The following is a 16481-nucleotide window of genomic DNA, read 5'->3' as shown; positions in this document are numbered from 1 at the left end:
GCTCAATTAAATACCACTCTGTGAGGTTGGATCACGGCGTCCGTTCTGCAGAAAAGAAACTCAAGCTTGAAGGGAGTGACTTCCCTAAGCCCGACACCAAAGCTCCCAGTCTTAACTCTGCTCAGCACAGTGCTTACAAAACATTAACTCAGTGAGTCCTCACAACGGCACCCCGACGTCGATGCTATCAATATTCCATTTTCTTTATGGGGAAACTGAGGCACGGAGCAGTAACATCAGCGAGAATCCAGGCACTGGGCTCTAGACCAGTTGTGTGCTGCCTGTGGCCGGGGAGAGAGGGGAGGAGGAGGATAAGAGGAGGAAGGCAGGAGAACGCCTCCCTCGTGGAGGACTGAACTCCTTGAGCCAACTTCGTTTTCCAGGCTCCTGCCGAGGAGGCGTCCCCGGGGTTCTGCCAGTGGGGCGAGCTGCGCGGTGGGTTCAGACGCCCCCTGTCGTTCAGCGGTCAGGACAGGCCACGGGGGTCTCTGCGAGCGCTAGTGGGAGGACACCCACCGTCAGCTTTGTTCTCCTGGGCAAGCGCTACTGCAAGTTGAGCCCCGCGCCCCATCCTCGCCTTTTAACAAGATAAAGGAGGAAAGGCAAAATTGCCTCCAGGAGAAGAAAGAAAGGAGGTAAAGGGAAAAATGACAGCAGCTTTGGGAAGCAGTAAAACTGGAATTACCCAGTGGAGACCGCCACCCTGGCCCACCCTGCGGAAAGTTCCCCCAAGCCCATGTTACCAATGTGCCCTATGAGGGACGAGGAATTAGTGATGTCAGGAACTTGTGAGAGTGTGTGCTAGGATGGGGCAGGAGGACGAGCATGAAGTTGGTGTGCAGAGCCTCACCCCACTGCTGCTCCTCTGGCTGGTGCTCCACCCACTGGATGCTCCTCCCGTCGGTGCTCCTCCCGCCCGTGCTCCTCTTGCTGGGTGCTCCTCCCACGGGGGCTCCTCCTGCTGGGTGCGCCTCACCTCGGGGCCTGGAGCCTTGGCCCAGAGAGGACGCCTCCTTTCACCCTGTCGCTTTTTGGTGTCTCTGAATCCCCCACGTCTTTCCGCTTTTCCGGGTCTTTGGGCATCTCTTTCTCTCTCTGGTCGTCTCTGGTCCTTCTTTGTCCCCGGATCATTTTTGTATCTTTGTTTCTCTATGTCTGATACATCCTGGTGTCTCTCAGTTGCCTCCCTGTATTTTGTTTGTCTCTGAAATTTCTGCAGCTCCAAATGTCTCTGTTGGGGTTTCCCTTTGTCTGGGCCCAGCAACTCCCCTCTCGCCACTGCTCCCCACCCAGGCATGGAGCAGAGTGGCTCATCTTCCCACCCACCCTGGGCAGGGCCTCTGAGTCACCACCCGAGGGTTTGGGATCTAGGGGCAGTTGCCCTTTGTTGTGCTACCCCCTGCAACTGTAAGAGCTCTTCAAGGCTGTCAACGCATTGTTAGTTAGTGACCCCCACCCCAGAGCTCACCTCTCCAGCCAAGCCCAGGTTGGGGCCATTTGATTTTTGGTTGAACAATTTTTTGTTCAAACCTGAATTTTTCTTTAAAATTCAGGACTAGCTCCCTAAAGTCTCATGACAGTGAAAAGGTTTCTGAAGTTGCTGGGTGCCAGAGGTTCTCCACTGGATCTCCCTAACTTGGGGATAATAGGATAGTCTCCCTGGGGGTGGGGTGGGGGGGTGGATGAAACAAGCTGATTCCTGTACAGGTTCTAGGAGAGCTCCTGGTGCATACTGAGTGCTCAGTCCGTGTCAGATGACATTCCCCCCACATTCTTGTTCAGTCACTCCTTGTTATTTACAGATTTTGTGTTTGCGAATTTGCCTACCCACTAAAATTTACTTGCAACCCCCAAATCAATGCTCGTGGTGTATTCTTGGTCATTCGTGGAGCTGGGCAGAGTGGTGAAAATTTTTAGTCTCCTTATGTTCTTTCTTTGTGTTGGCTCTCCTACCATAAATGAGTGTTCTTTTCTGGTATTTTTAGTGCCACACTTTTGGCACTTTTGTGCTTTCTTTTTTTGGTGATTTCACTTTTTAAAGGGGTCCCCCAAGTGTAGTCCCGAAGTGCTGTCTAGTGTTCCTAAGCACAAGATGGCTGTGATGCGCCTTACAGAGAAAATACTTGTTGGATAAGCTTTGTTTGGGCCTGAGTTTTGCAGTGCTGTTGGTGGTGAGTTTGATGCTGATGAATCAACGATATCCATTAAATAAGGTGTCTTCAAACAGAAACACACAGAAAACAAGGTTATGTGTATTCAGTTAATGAAAATGTTGTGAGCAGGGGCTGGCGGGAAGGTAACCCTGTGTTTCCCCCAGGAGCAAGGCTTTGTATTAGCTCGTTCAGCATTGGCAGTGACCTGGTAGAACATAACTACTGCAAACAACAAGAATCAACTGAATTTTCTTGTTCAGTCTTACCACTGACAGGTGCACCCGAGGCCCTTGGGCTTCCCACAGGTGCCCCTGACCATAGGACTCGCTCGGACCATCTGTGCCTTTACCTGTCTGGGGAGCTCTGGTGGGAAAAGCATGTCTTTACAGAGTCCAGATAGATCCCTTAGCAACTATACTTAACTGATCATTAATCATCTGGACATGTATTTACTGAATTGCTGTGTACGTCTCATATCCAGAAATGTGAATCCATATATAGCCATATAGTATTTCCATATACAGTGTCCATTTAAACATTAAATGTATCTAACCATTCTATATGTATAAATGCCTATTTTTTCCACATTTTTTATTGTGAAATATAACATATATACAGAACATTGATAACTTTCAAAGTACAATTTAACAAGTAGTTAGAGAGCAAATTTTAAAGAATGTTATGGGTCACAGCTCCACAATTTCTGTCAGTTCCCCATTGTGAAATATAACATATATACAGAAAGGTGACAACCCTCAAAGTACGACTTAACAAGTAGTTACATAGGTTATTTCAAAGAATGTTTGGGTTACAGTTCCACAGTTTCAGTCATTTCCCTACTGTGAAATATAACATGTACACAGAGAGGTGATAACTTTCAAAATACAATTCAATGAGCAGCTATGGAGCAAATTTGAAAGAATGTTATGGGTCATAGTTCCACCATTTCTGTTATTTCCTTCTAGCTATCTGAGACCCTAGGAGCTTACATTTTATTGGGCGCAGAACTCAAATGAACACATGGACGAGAACAACATCAGCCAGTGCCAGTGCCAGAGCCGTGGGGCAAATTAAAATGCATCTTGGGGTGGGGCATGCCTGGGAAGCTTCCTTAGATCAAGACAGTGGAGAAAGGCTCCTGGGGAGTTGACAGTCACGCTGAGCTCTGGGAGCCTGAAAGAAAGAGGGTCCAGCAAGGGCAGGACACACTGTAAGGTGAAAACTGGCTCAGAATGCTCCAGAATTGCAAGAAGACGGAAGAGGGGAGCCAGAAGCGAGAGGAGGTGGAAGATGGAAGACGGAAGATGTTCACCAGGCCAGTCATCAAATGCAAATGCAAACAAGTGGTTTGCATTTTAATATAAATGGCACAGAAAACCATGGAGGGTGTTAACCTGGGGAGTGCCCTGATGTAATTTAGTTACTTATTAACAATTGCTTTCCTGCACTATTTTTTTTTTTTAGTTTTTTTAATAAATAATTCAATTTTATTGAGATATATTCACATACCATACAGTCATACAAAGCATACAATCAACTGTTCACAGTACCACCATATAGTTGTGCCTCCATCACCAAAATCAATTTTTGAACATTTTCATTGCCACACACACAAAAGTAATAAGAATAAAAATTAAAGTGAAAAAGAACAATTAAAATAATTGTTTTTCTACTCATCCATCCATACACTGGACAAAGGGGAGGGTGAGCAACATGGCTTTCCCAGTCCCATTGTCACCCCCTACAGCTACATTTTTATACAATTGTCTTCAAGATTCAAGGGTTCTGGGTTGTAGCTTGATAGTTTCAGGTATTTACTGCTAGCCATTCCAATTCATTAGAACCTAAAAAAGGTTGTCTATATTATGTGTAAGAGTGCCCACCAGGGTGAACTCTCAGCTCCTTTTGGAATCTCTTAGCCACTGAAACTTATTTCATTTCATTTCACATCCCCTTTTGGTGAAGCAGATGTTCTCCATCCCACGATGCTGGGTCTGGATTCCTCCCCGGGAGTCATATTCCACCTTGCAGGGAGATTCACTCCCCTGGGTGTCTGATCCCATGTAGGGAGGAGGGCAGTGATTTCACCTTTCAAGTTGGCTTAGCCAGAGAGAGAGGGCCACATCTGAGCAACAAAGAGGCATTTGGGTGGAGGCTCTTAGGCACAATTATAGGGAGACCTAGCCTCTCCTTTGCAGTAACAGTCTTCCCAAGGGCAAGTCCCATAAATGCCTATTTTTAAGCAATCTACAGAGAAAAATATTCATGTAGGTTTGAATTTCCTTACCATTTCTCCACTTAGAATCCATTTTAGCAGTGTTCTACACTTTTCCTCCATTCTTTCAAGATCTCTGTTGGACCATTCCACATATTTATAGATAATTATTACAAAGTCATTCTACATTTCCCACTGTAGAAAGATAGAACTACATGACAGCTCTTGAATACACAGCACTGCAAATTCCCCACACGTTTGATACAATGTTTTGTGTTCACGCTTTCTATTCCTAATATGGGTGTACACGGCCATGACTCTTGTTAGGCCCTTTTCTGTGGGGGCTGCCGTTCTCCCACAGCCTCCTGCAGTGGGCAGTGGGGTGGGGACAGGCTCAGCAGCACCCTCGGTGGCCGCTGCGAGCCAGAGTGGGGATCAGAGGGTCCCAGCCTGGGAGGAACGACCATCTCTAAAACGGGCCTAAGAGATAAGACTATGATCATTAGCCAACATCCAGGAGTTAAGGGCCCATTTTGGCAGAATCTAGGCCAAAAATCCTTCTGTTAATGACTTGTGCACTTTAAAAATGACCATCTTTTAACACGTTTATGGAAGTATGATATACTCACAGAAAAGTGCACCTAAGCGTAAAGCTTGGTGAGATGTTACAAAATGTGCACCCTGGAGTAACCAGCATGCAGATCAAGAAATAGAACCGTACTGGCACCCAGAGACCCCTTGGGCCCCCTCCACTGCTGACCATGGAATCCCATAGGGGGCACTGCTTGAGGGGTTTGTGAGAGTCTTCCCTGCAGCTGGGGACTGTGCTCATCGCTGTGCATTATTGCATCAGTGCACACGTGTCAGAAGCTGGTGGAGACTGGGTGGTTTCTGGATCTGGGGTGCAGCAGCAGAGCTGTTAGCGAGGCTCCGTCCACCTCTGTGTGGGGCACGTCCCTGAGAGCAGGATGCCAGAAGATATTGCCAGTTTCCAGGCGGTTCTATCCCATCACTCTCCCCTGTCCCGCGAGGACCCTGTCTGTCCCCTCCCCAAAACAGCAGGCCTGCCCACGTTTTCATGTTCACCATTCTGGTGGGTGTGAGAGTAGTCACCATGTGGTTTAATTTGCATTCCCCTGATGACTCACAAAGCAGAACCACTCCTCCTGCGCTGGGTGTTTATCGGCATCTCCACTTGCAGGGACCGTCCGGGTTCTGCCCGCAGCCCTGCTGGACAGCCCTATCTTCTCTTTTGATCTGTGGCACTTCAGATATATTCTGCATACTGGTCCTGTGAGTTGCCCAACTTTAAAATATCTAGTTTATCAGGTTTTTTCTTTTATAGCAGGTGCTTTTAAATTTCTGCTTAAGAAATCTTTGTCTACTTCAAGGTTATAAAGGTGGGCTATAATTCTCTTTTAAGGTTTTATTGTTTGACCTAAACATTGAGATCTGAAGTCCCTCCCGGCTGCTGCGGCCTGCAGGGAACTTCCGTTCACAAGCCACTGCACAGCACTGCTTTGTTTCCTCCTCTCGCTCCTTCATCCAACAGTGACTCTGCACCGTTACATTTATTAAGCACCCACTGCATGCCTGACTCTAAAGTCATTTCTGGAAGTGCTCAAGGAAACCTCTCTGAGGCTGTTTCTCCATCTGTAAAATGGGGTTATATTGGGATTGCTGGGAGGATTTCCACATCTATGGCCCTCAAGAAAATATCAGTCTTCTCAACAGCTCAGTCAGGGCACTCTGAGCCAGGAGCCATGCTGCGTTGCACACATCAGCCGTTGAGTCGCGACAGTGCAGGTGGGTAGGGATCCAGTTTCCTTTTCACAGACAGGGACCATGAGACCAAAAGATGGGAACTGCCTTGCTCAAGGCCACTGTCAGTGAGCGGCGGAGCCTGAATTCAGAGCTCGGTCCCTGTTCTGGTTTGCTAAAGCTGCCATTTTGCAAAATACCAGAAATGGATTGGCTTTTGTAAAGGGGGTTTATTTGGTTACAAATTTACAGTCTGAAGGCCATAAAGTGTTGAAATTAAGCATCAACATGAGTATACCTTCATTGAAGGAAGGCCAATGGCATCCGGAAAACCTCTGTTAGCTGGGAAGGCACATGGCTGGCATCTGCTGATCCTGAGTTGTGTTCCAGCTCTTCTCTCAGCTCCTGTGCATTTTTCAAAATGTTTCTCTTGGGGCATTTTGTCCTCTCTTAGCTTCTCTGGAGCAAACACTAGGCTCACATCTCCAAGTGTCAGCAAGAGTCTTCCTTCAGTGGCCATCTCCAAAATGTCTCTTTCAGCTGCTCTCCAAAATGTCACTCTCAGCTTCTTTCCAAAATGTCATTCTCAGCTGCTCTGAGGTCCTTCTGTTTGTGAGCTCTTTTATAGGACTCCAGTGATTAAGTCAAGACCCACCTTGAATGAGTGGGTCCATATCTCCAAGGAAATTACCCAATCAAACATTTCACTCACAGTTGATTGAGTCACATCTCCATGGAAACACTCAATCAAAAGATTCCAACCCAATCCACACTAATACATCTGCCCCCACAAGATTGCATCAAAGAACATGGCATTTTGGGGGACATAATATATCCAAACTGGCACAGTCCCCCTCATGGTCCTGCTTGGAGATAGGGCTTGGAGGAGGAGTGATGGAGTGGGTCTGGGGGTGGATGTGGGCTGGGGGTGCCTGAAGACCAAGAGAAGAGATATTGGAGCTGCATGTCCCTTACCCCTTGGAGTGTCCTCTTACTCCCGCTTCAGAAACTCCATTTCTTCCCCAGAGCCAAGTGTAGCCATCTCTTGCCCAGGAAAGCCTCCCAGACTTCCATCATTTCATTTGGTCCACCTCCTCCAGCTCCCCCACCTCTTTGTTCACACCTTTCTCTAAAATTTGCCTCCCTCCACCTCCTGCTACAGGTGGCTGCTTCTCTGTGTGATTCTTCCACTAACTGTCTAGCTCCTGGGGAGGAGCAGGGCCTTACATGTATCACATCCATCCTGGGGCTGGGACCAGAGCAAAAGGACATTTATAAATGTCTGCTGGTGATTGACCTGGGGTACATGGGGTACCAGATACTCACTGGTCCACAAGAAAGAGCCTGGCAGTCTTCAGTGGGCACAGGGAGGGTGGGCTGACTCTCCAGAGACAATACCACAGATCCAATAGCCAGGGACATTCATTGCGACAGAGCCACACCCTTCTGAGTGGGACGGGTTATAACTCCAGTAGTCACCAGGGAGGACTTTGGTCAGAGAATTACAATTCTGAGACTGATTTTCTTTCCCTGCCAGTGAGCACAACTCCACTCGCAGTGGTCCAGAGCCTTGGTGTTTGGGGGCTGCAGCTTTCAGGAGCTCCTTTTAGAGTGCAAAGGCAAGGATACACCAACTAAATGCCCACCATATGCTGATGGGAACTGAATGGAATCAAGACTGCTGGGCAATGACAGGGCCCCAAAGTTCCCCTGCTCAGGGACCTGGGGAAATATCAACATGTGTGAGGTCTGGGGGCTGTCATATTATTTTCCAATAATTGGGAAAATTGTCATAGAAAAAATGAAATGATAACAGAGAGAAAGGAGCCTCAGAGCTCATGACTGGCTCTTCCAGAGTAACGCATGACTCTTACTGTGGAGTATGCTGGGAAAACCCCAAGATCAAACCAAAAGACTAACCTCACAGAAGAACAGGGAGACTTAACTTCAAGGCCCCAGTGTCCAAGTCAGGGCATTAGCTGCTGCTACCCAACCTGGGGAGATGAAGGAAGGGCCAGCCCTGAGATTGCTGTCACCCTTCCCCCTCCCCAGTCCATGTCTAGCCTGTTGCTAGGAACAGTAATAATTCAAGCTAAGGTAGACTGAAGAACTGAGATGAGAGATACCAGGAGCAGGTAATAACCATCTGATGCAAGGAGATACAATGCTTCTTATTTCTCTACTTCATGCATGTTACAGGATATCAGGAAGTGACAGGATTGGGAGGGAGAAGGCACTACTCAATCTGTGCCTGCTGGGTATTTGGATTACGGAGCTCTTAATGGCACCAGGTTCAGGCTCTGGGCTGACTTTCCTGCTCTTCGCAGGTGCAAGGTTCTGCATGGAAGAAAAATGTAGCTATATGGGTCTGTGGATACCAAATTGCTACTCCCACTTGCAGGGTGTGAGATGTGGTGGTAAGAATGGAAATGCCTTACAATCTCGGGATCCAACAGAGCAGCTTGAGTCAGGAGAGCTCCCCTGCTCTCACACCATCCGTCATGCACATGGCTAGCAATGAGCACAGGGCAGCAATGAACACAGGGGGCCAAGGAGCACATGGCTCCGATGAGCAAACGGACCCCGTGAGTACACGGCACTAAGAAGTACATGGCCCCAGAGAGCATGTGGCCTCAACATCACATGAGGGGACAGGTGACTGCGGCAGTGGTGACTGGAATAACTTTTCAAAAGAAAAGATATTTTGTGTCTGTTCTCTCCGCTAGAAATGGCCAATGTGCTCTGTAACAGAGTCGGACTGGTTTCTATCTTCCAAGATTTTGCTCTTTAGTTAAAAGGGTTGTCAATCCCAAAGCCTTTTCAACTGCAGGATCTTCAGGTTCTGATGAGTCACGTTGCCACTGCACCTCCAGATAAATGCTCTAGCACAGTGTGGCCTGAGGAAACTGTGGGACCATTTGGACCTCAGGATCAAAGATTCCAGCTTCCTGGAAACCTAGGTTTTGATTGTCACCTCAACGGGACAGCTTCACAGAAGAAAAGCCAGGTCCGTAAAACTTTGCCTGATGTTCTAGCAGAACCTTTATCAAGTGAAAGGCATGAGTTTGCAAGGGCACAATACATAAATGAATTTCAGGGTAGTGTTGCACATGTCGAACAAGAAATTAATAGCACAGAAACTTACTTTGAAAGTGCCAAAGTAGAGTGTGCAATCCAAATATGCCCAGACTTGCTGTGAAAAGATTTTTTGATGCAATTTTATTGAGATATATTTACATACCATACAATTACCCAAAGTGTACAATCATTTGTTCACAGTATCATTACGTAGTTGTGCATTCATCACCACAATCAATTTTTTGAACATTTTCATTACTCCAAAAAATAATAAAAATAAAAATAAAAGTAAAAAAGAACACCCAAAACATCTCATACTCCCTTTTCCGCCCTATTAATCATTTACTTTTTTATCCCCCTTTTTTCTACTCATTTGTCCAAACACTGGATAAAGAGAGTGCAAGCCACAATATTTTCACAATCACACGGTCACACCATATAAGCTATATAGTTATACGATCGTCTTCAAGAGTCAAGGCTACTGGGCTGCAGTTCAACAGTTTCAGGTATTTCCTTCTAGCTGTTCTAGTACACTAAAAACTAAAATGGGATATCTATATAATGCATAAGAATAACCTCCAGCATGACCTCTCAACTCTATTTGAGATCTCTCAGCCACTGAAACTTTATCTTGTTTAATTTCTCTTCCCGCTTTTGGTCAGGAAGGCTTTCTCACTCCCACGATGCTGGGTCCAGGCTCATCCCCGGGAGTCATGCCCCACGTTGACAGGGAGATTTACACCCCTGGGATTTATGTCCCACGTAGATGGGAGATTTGTGAAAAGATTTTGAATCACTAGTTCCAGAAGCAGCAACCAGCAAGGTAATAATTCTGACTGTAACATAGAAAACTAAGAATGATACGGCTGTTTAGAGTGAGGAAGTAGAAAACGAACGAGAAATTCTCCTAGAGAAGTTCATCAGTGGTGCTAAGGAAATTTGCTATGCTCTTTGCACTGAAGGCTAATGGGCTGACTTTACCAACCCATCATCTGGTTTGGCACTTTTTGGACCATATACAAGCAACACTCATTTTGAAACAGATGAATGCTATTGACATTTAGGATTCTCTGTCGATGATGTTGGCTAGGTAGCGGGAAATATCTTCACTAATGCAATGCTAGACACCCATATTATGAAGAAATTAAGTGGAAACTAGCGGCGATGTCAATTAATTTGCTGTACTCTTTGTATGTGACATTTGGATTGATCTAAAAACACTGTCAAAGTTTTCAGTTTTTACAATAAACTTATGTGTAGGTATTTATTTAAACACTTATCAATTTACAAGGTTGGTAATTGATTTGTAATTTTCAAATCACAGATTTTCATTATTCATACTATCATTGAATACATGTTGAATACATCCACGTTGTATAGAATGTGGTAATTAACATTAACATGTAGCTAGGGTGTGAAGATCTCATATCGTCATTTCTCCCCTTTATTGGAAAAACCTGTTTTAATTATTTTTCTCCAAAACTAAATCACACATTTGTTTGAAATGATGTGCTTTTTCATTGAGATATTTTTAAAAATTTACTTCTTAAAGATACCTAATAAACTATAATGATGTTTTTAAAGTGCCTTTAAAAAAAATAAATTCAATTTAGAATTATTAAAAAAAAAAAAAACAGAAACAAAAACATGCCCCTAAGGATCGCCTTGTCCCAAGAGTACACGGCCACGATGAGCTGGTGGCCCCAGGAGTACTCAGCCCCAGTGAGTACAAGGCACAAGCAAGCACATGGCCCCAAGAAGCAAATAGCACCAATGAGTACATGTTCCCAACATGCAAATGACCCCAAGGAGCACCTGACAGCAACCAGAATTTGGCACTAAAATGTACACGGCCAAGGAGAGCACACGGTCTCAACCAGCACATGACACCAATGGGCACGTGACTCCACGCCAACCACGAACCAACATGTTTGTATGGATGGACGCTCAGATGTGCCCCAGTGCCAGCAGAGGACCAGCATAGCTTGTCTCCACTCACGCTCCCTAGACACTGTATATATAGTCTTGGGTGGGTGTTTCCTCCAGGCAAAAGGACACATCCTTCTACTGCAGGCAGAGTGCAGGGACAACCAAGCTCACTTACTGTCTCTTTTCCAACCGGAAGTTGAGGGTTCTGCCATCTTCCTCCTCCTGCCCAAAACTAAATTCATTTAGTCTTTGATTACTGTGTCCACCCTCACCCTCTTTCCCTTTGCTTCATATGGGGGTACTCTCCTGACACCTAAACAAGCTCTCCTACACACTGCCTGCCCTCAAGCTACCATTTGGATTCCTGGATTCTTCTTCCCTTTCTGCAAGGTGTCCTTCTATAAGTGTGCTCTACAACCCTCATACTGTGTCCTTTCTGTCCTCCAGCAGCTGAGCACTAAGAAGCCTGTCCCAGTCCCCATCGTCCTGGAAGCCCGTTTCCCCAACTTGCCTCACCCAACTGCTCCTCTCTAATGTTCTTCATCCTTGGCCGGCTTGCAGCCTCTGATGGGCCTTGTGGTCTGGTGGTTATGTATACAGGTTCTGGTTCAGGTTTGAGTCCTGCAGCAGCTGCTTCTTGGCTGTGCTGCTTTGGGCCCATCACTTTCTCTTGAGAATCAGTTCCTTATCTGACAGTTGGAGGATGTGACAGAACCTCCCTGGAGGACAAGTGTAAGAACTAACTGAGGCATAAAGTTCCTAGCAGCTGGTGAGCACTCGATACACAGGCATTGTTACCAGGGAGCTTCATTCTCCTTCCTGGTAGGCTCACTTCTTGGTCTCAGGAATCTAGCACTACTTTGGCATTTGTCCGCAGCCTGCCTGAGTGCCCCTTCCTTCAGAGAAAACTGAAAATGGCAGAAACTCTTTGTATCCCCTTTGTACTGATCAGGAAGTCAAGGAGCCAGGAGTAGATCCAGTGTTGAAAGCTGGCTGCTAGGTTCAAGATCCCTGCTCCTCTCTCCACCCTCCACTGCTCCAAGGCGCAGCATGCCCAGGGCGCTGTCCCAGGTGCTGGGAGAGGGTACGTGGGACTGGATCCTGAGGGTGCTTGTGCATAGGACTGGATCCCAAGAGTGAACGTGTGGGGGACTAGATCCCAAGGAAGAGTATGTGTGGGACTGGATCCTGAAGGTGTGGGTGCATGGGACTGGATCCTGAGGGTGTGTGAAACATTCACTTGGGGTGGACAGCAGCAAACATTTAAACTGTTGTTCCAGCTAATCTGGATGAATTGCACACTTATCTTCAGGAATTGATCCCTGGCCAGTGTGGAATGTATTAATTAAAGATAAATGATGGTTTTTGGTCACGGATGGTAGTAATGCTAGCATAACATTGTGAATGTGATTAACACCACTGAATTTTGTATTTAAAGTGGTTAAAATGGGAAATGTTATGTTGTATACACGTATATGTTGTCACAATAAAAAATTTTAAAAAAGGTAAATGATGTTCTATACCCATGGGCCCATGAGTTGCTTCAGGGCAGAACTACCAGCTTGTCTGTCAACACTGCTGAGTAATAATTTAATTTAGAGTTTGTACCTGCTTTGGGTCAGAACTTGGGGGTTTCAAAAGTCAAGGCTGGTCACATAGCTGGAAAGCGCCTACATGACCAGCTCGCTGGAAAACTCTTGCCCTGAGCAGACTTTGCTCCTCCTAATTCCGAGGCGTTTTTTTTTTTTTAAATTCAGTTTTATTGAGATATATTCACATACCACACAGTCATACAAAACAAATCATACTTTCAATTGTTTACAGTACCATTACATAGTGGTACATTCATCACCCAAATCAATCCCTGACACATTCATTAGCACACACACAAAAATAACAAGAATAATAATTAGAGTGAAAAAGAGCAATTGAAGTAAAAAAGAACACTGGGTACCTTTGTCTGTTTGTTTCCTTCCCCTATTTTTCTACTCATCCATCCATAAACTAGACAAAGTGGAGTTTGGTCCTTATGGCTTTCCCAATCCCATTGTCACCCCTCATAAGCTACATTTTTATACAACTGTCTTCGAGATTCATGGGTTCTGGGTTGTAGTTTGATAGTTTCAGTTATCCACCACCAGCTACCCCAATTCTTTAGAACCTAAAAAGGGTTGTCTAATGTGTGCGTAAGAGTGCCCACCAGAGTGACCTCTCGGCTCCTTTTGGAATCTCTCTGCCACTGAAGCTTATTTCATTTCCTCTCACAGCCCCCTTTTGGTCAAGAAGATGTTCTCTGTCCCACGATGCCAGGTCTACATTCCTCCCCGGGAGTCATATTCCACGTTGCCAGGGAGATTCACTCCCCTGGGTGTCTGATCCCACGTAGGGGGGAGGGCAGTGATTTCACCTTTCAAGTTGGCTTAGCTAGAGAGACAGGGCCACATCTGAGCAACAAAGAGGCACTCGGGAGGAGGCTCTTAGGCACAACCATAGGGAGGCCTAGCCTCTCCTTTGCAGCAACCGTCTTCCCAAGGGTAGTGCACATGGTTTGCAACCTGACGTCAGAGCACCTCCTACGCAACCAAGGGGGGATAGAAGCCTGTGCCTGAGCTCCCCAGACCCCACCCCTGCACGTCTTTCTGCCGCTGTTGCTCCTTTACCTGTGATAAACCACGAGTACAGACTGTTTGAATACTGTGGGCCCTTTCAGCAACTAAACACTTAAGATGATTAATGCATAATTAAGACAAATTGCTAGAGTAAAACATAGGAGAAAATTGTAGTTATCTTTGGTTTTGCAAAGATAGCTTAAATCAAACCACATTGTCCATTAAAATCAATAAATTGGACTTGATTGAAATGAAAAACATTTATTGTTGAAAGACACTGTTACTAAAATGAAAAGGGAAGTCATAGACTGAGAAAATATATATCTGGTAGAGGACATAACTCTAGAATACATAAAGAATTTTATACCTCAGTGATAAGAAAAATTACCCAACTTGTTAAAAGAACCAAATACCCTAATTGGAAAATGGCCAAAAGATATGAACAGACATTTCACCAAAGAAGATAGACACATGAAAAGATGTTCAACATCATTAGCCGTTAGAAAAATGCAAATTAAAACCACAATGAGTGCTTGCTTTGGCAGCACAGATACTAAAATTGGAACCATACAGAGAAGATTAGCATGGCCCCTGAGCAAGGATGACACGTACATTCGTGAAGCATTCCATATTTTCACACGGTTCCCTGAGCATCGATCCTTTGCTGGTTATCACTGAGGAAAAGATATGTGTCAAAGCAACATGTATGGCACCTAATATTAAAGCTGTGATTTTCTGGTCATGGGTTTAAAAAAAAAAAACACAATGAGATATCACCATGAACTTATCAGAATGACTAAAATTAAAAATAGTGCAGCAAGAATTTGGAGAAACTGGGTCACTGATACATTGCTGATGGGAATATAAAACGGTATAATCACTCTAGAAAATAATTTGGTGGTCTCTCGTAAAATACATTGTGTAATCTCATAAAACTAAGCAGTTGTACTCTTGGGTATTTATCCCAGAAAAATGAAAACTTATATTCACATAAAACCCTGTACACGAATATTTGTAGCAGCATTATTCATAATTGCCCCAAACTGGGAACAGCCCAGGTGCCCTGCGTCAGGCAAATGGCTAAAAAACCTGGGGTCCATCCAGACCACAGAATATGACTCAGCCAAAAAAGGAACAAATTATCAGTATGCAAAAACTTCAGTTATACAAATGGTCCATAATTGCATGAAAAAATGCTCAACATCATTAGTCATCAAGGAAAGGCAAATCAAAACCACAATGAGATACCATCTGACACCCACTAGACTGGCTCTTATTTAAAAAAAAAAATGGAAAATAAGTGTTGGAGAGGAAGTGGGAAAATAGGAACAATTGGGCATTGTTGGTGGGAGTATAAAATGTCACACTTTAGAAAACAGTTTGGTAGGTTCTTATAAAGTTAGGCATAAACAATTCATCCAAATAATGAAAACGTATGTCCACACAAAGTATTCTATATAAATATTCATTGCAGCTTTACATGAAATACCTAAAAACAGGAAATAATCCAAACGTCCATCAATAGGTCAATGGATAAACAAATTATGGTATATCCATATATCCATACTATTCACCTGTAAGAAAGAGTGAATGAACTATCGAAACTCACGTCAACATGGATGAATCTCCAAATAATTATACTGATAGAAAGATGCCAGATCAAAAAAAAAAAAAAAAGAAGAGTATGTATTGTATGATACTGTCTATATAAAATTCCAGAAAATGCAAATTAATCTGCAGTGAAAGGAAGCAGATTGACGTTGCCTGGGGACGGCTGTTGGAGCGGGCAGAAGGGAGGGATGGAATTTTTTTTTTTTGTCCTTTCAAAATGGATTTATTTGTGAGAGGAGGATGGTTGATCACGTGTATGTTGTTTAAAAAAAGAAAAAAAAATACAGAAAAGTACAAAATCCTTTCAACTACCCTGACGTAATCTCAGCCAATATTTTGACATATATTCTTATTACCTCTTTTTTTTTTTTTTAACTATTTGAACATTTATATATTATATAGGTAGACTTTAGCTATTCTGTTTGGTATCCTGATTTTTTTCACTTTGTAATACTTTAAGGACAAATTTGAATCTATTAAATATACATCAACATCACAATTTTATGGCATATTTTTTAAAATTCATTTTATTGAAATATATTCACATACCATGCAGTCATACAAAACAGAGCATACATTTGATTGTGGGATGGAATATTAAAGGGCATAAAGAAATTTGGAGGTAATGGATATGTTCATTATCCTGATTTTAGTGATAATTTCATGGATATATAGATATATCAAAACTCTTCACATTTTACACTTTCAATATTGGCAGCTTATTGCTTGTTAGTTACACCTCAATAAAGTTACAACAGTTCTGGTGGGGGGCCCTGAGTCTTTGTAGAGTGTCTCTCCACCCCTCTGGAATGCACATCTTACCAAGGCTCTTATATTTAGGTCTATGATCTATTTTGAGTTAGTTTCTGATACACAATTGATTTGTCTACATTGACCTTGTATCCTCCAACCTGCTAAACTTATTGGTGAAGATTTTTGGGGTCCAGCAGTCCGCAGCTTGCTCAGACAGTCATTCCAAAATAAAGGTCAAGTTATTGCACTTCATATTTCCCACCAACAAGAAGGAAATACAGTGGTGGCTTTGGGTTCTGCAAGCAGCTTGCTTTGAGATTGGGAACACTGCTCTGGCCCGCTCACCCAGTTAACGTGCAAGGCTGTTGGCTT

The 16481-nt window shown here is 44.3% G+C and overlaps 1 non-coding gene and 1 pseudogene across 1 annotated transcript; both read left to right on the top strand.

Annotated features, from left to right (window-relative positions):
• Nucleotides 1-5544: 5544 nt before the first annotated feature.
• Nucleotides 5545-10817, top strand: LOC119510248 (annotated as a pseudogene).
• A 3457-nt stretch (nucleotides 10818-14274) lies between these two features.
• Nucleotides 14275-14381, top strand: LOC119511017. Its single transcript, XR_005212109.1, has one exon. It is a non-coding gene; the product is annotated as a U6 spliceosomal RNA (small nuclear RNA).
• Nucleotides 14382-16481: the final 2100 nt, after the last annotated feature.

This window comes from Choloepus didactylus, chromosome 15 (genome assembly GCF_015220235.1).
Source record: "Choloepus didactylus isolate mChoDid1 chromosome 15, mChoDid1.pri, whole genome shotgun sequence".
Classification (NCBI taxonomy): Eukaryota; Metazoa; Chordata; class Mammalia; order Pilosa; family Megalonychidae; genus Choloepus; species Choloepus didactylus.
Note: the sequence above shows the minus strand (reverse complement) of the source record. Positions and strands in the feature narration are given on the sequence as shown.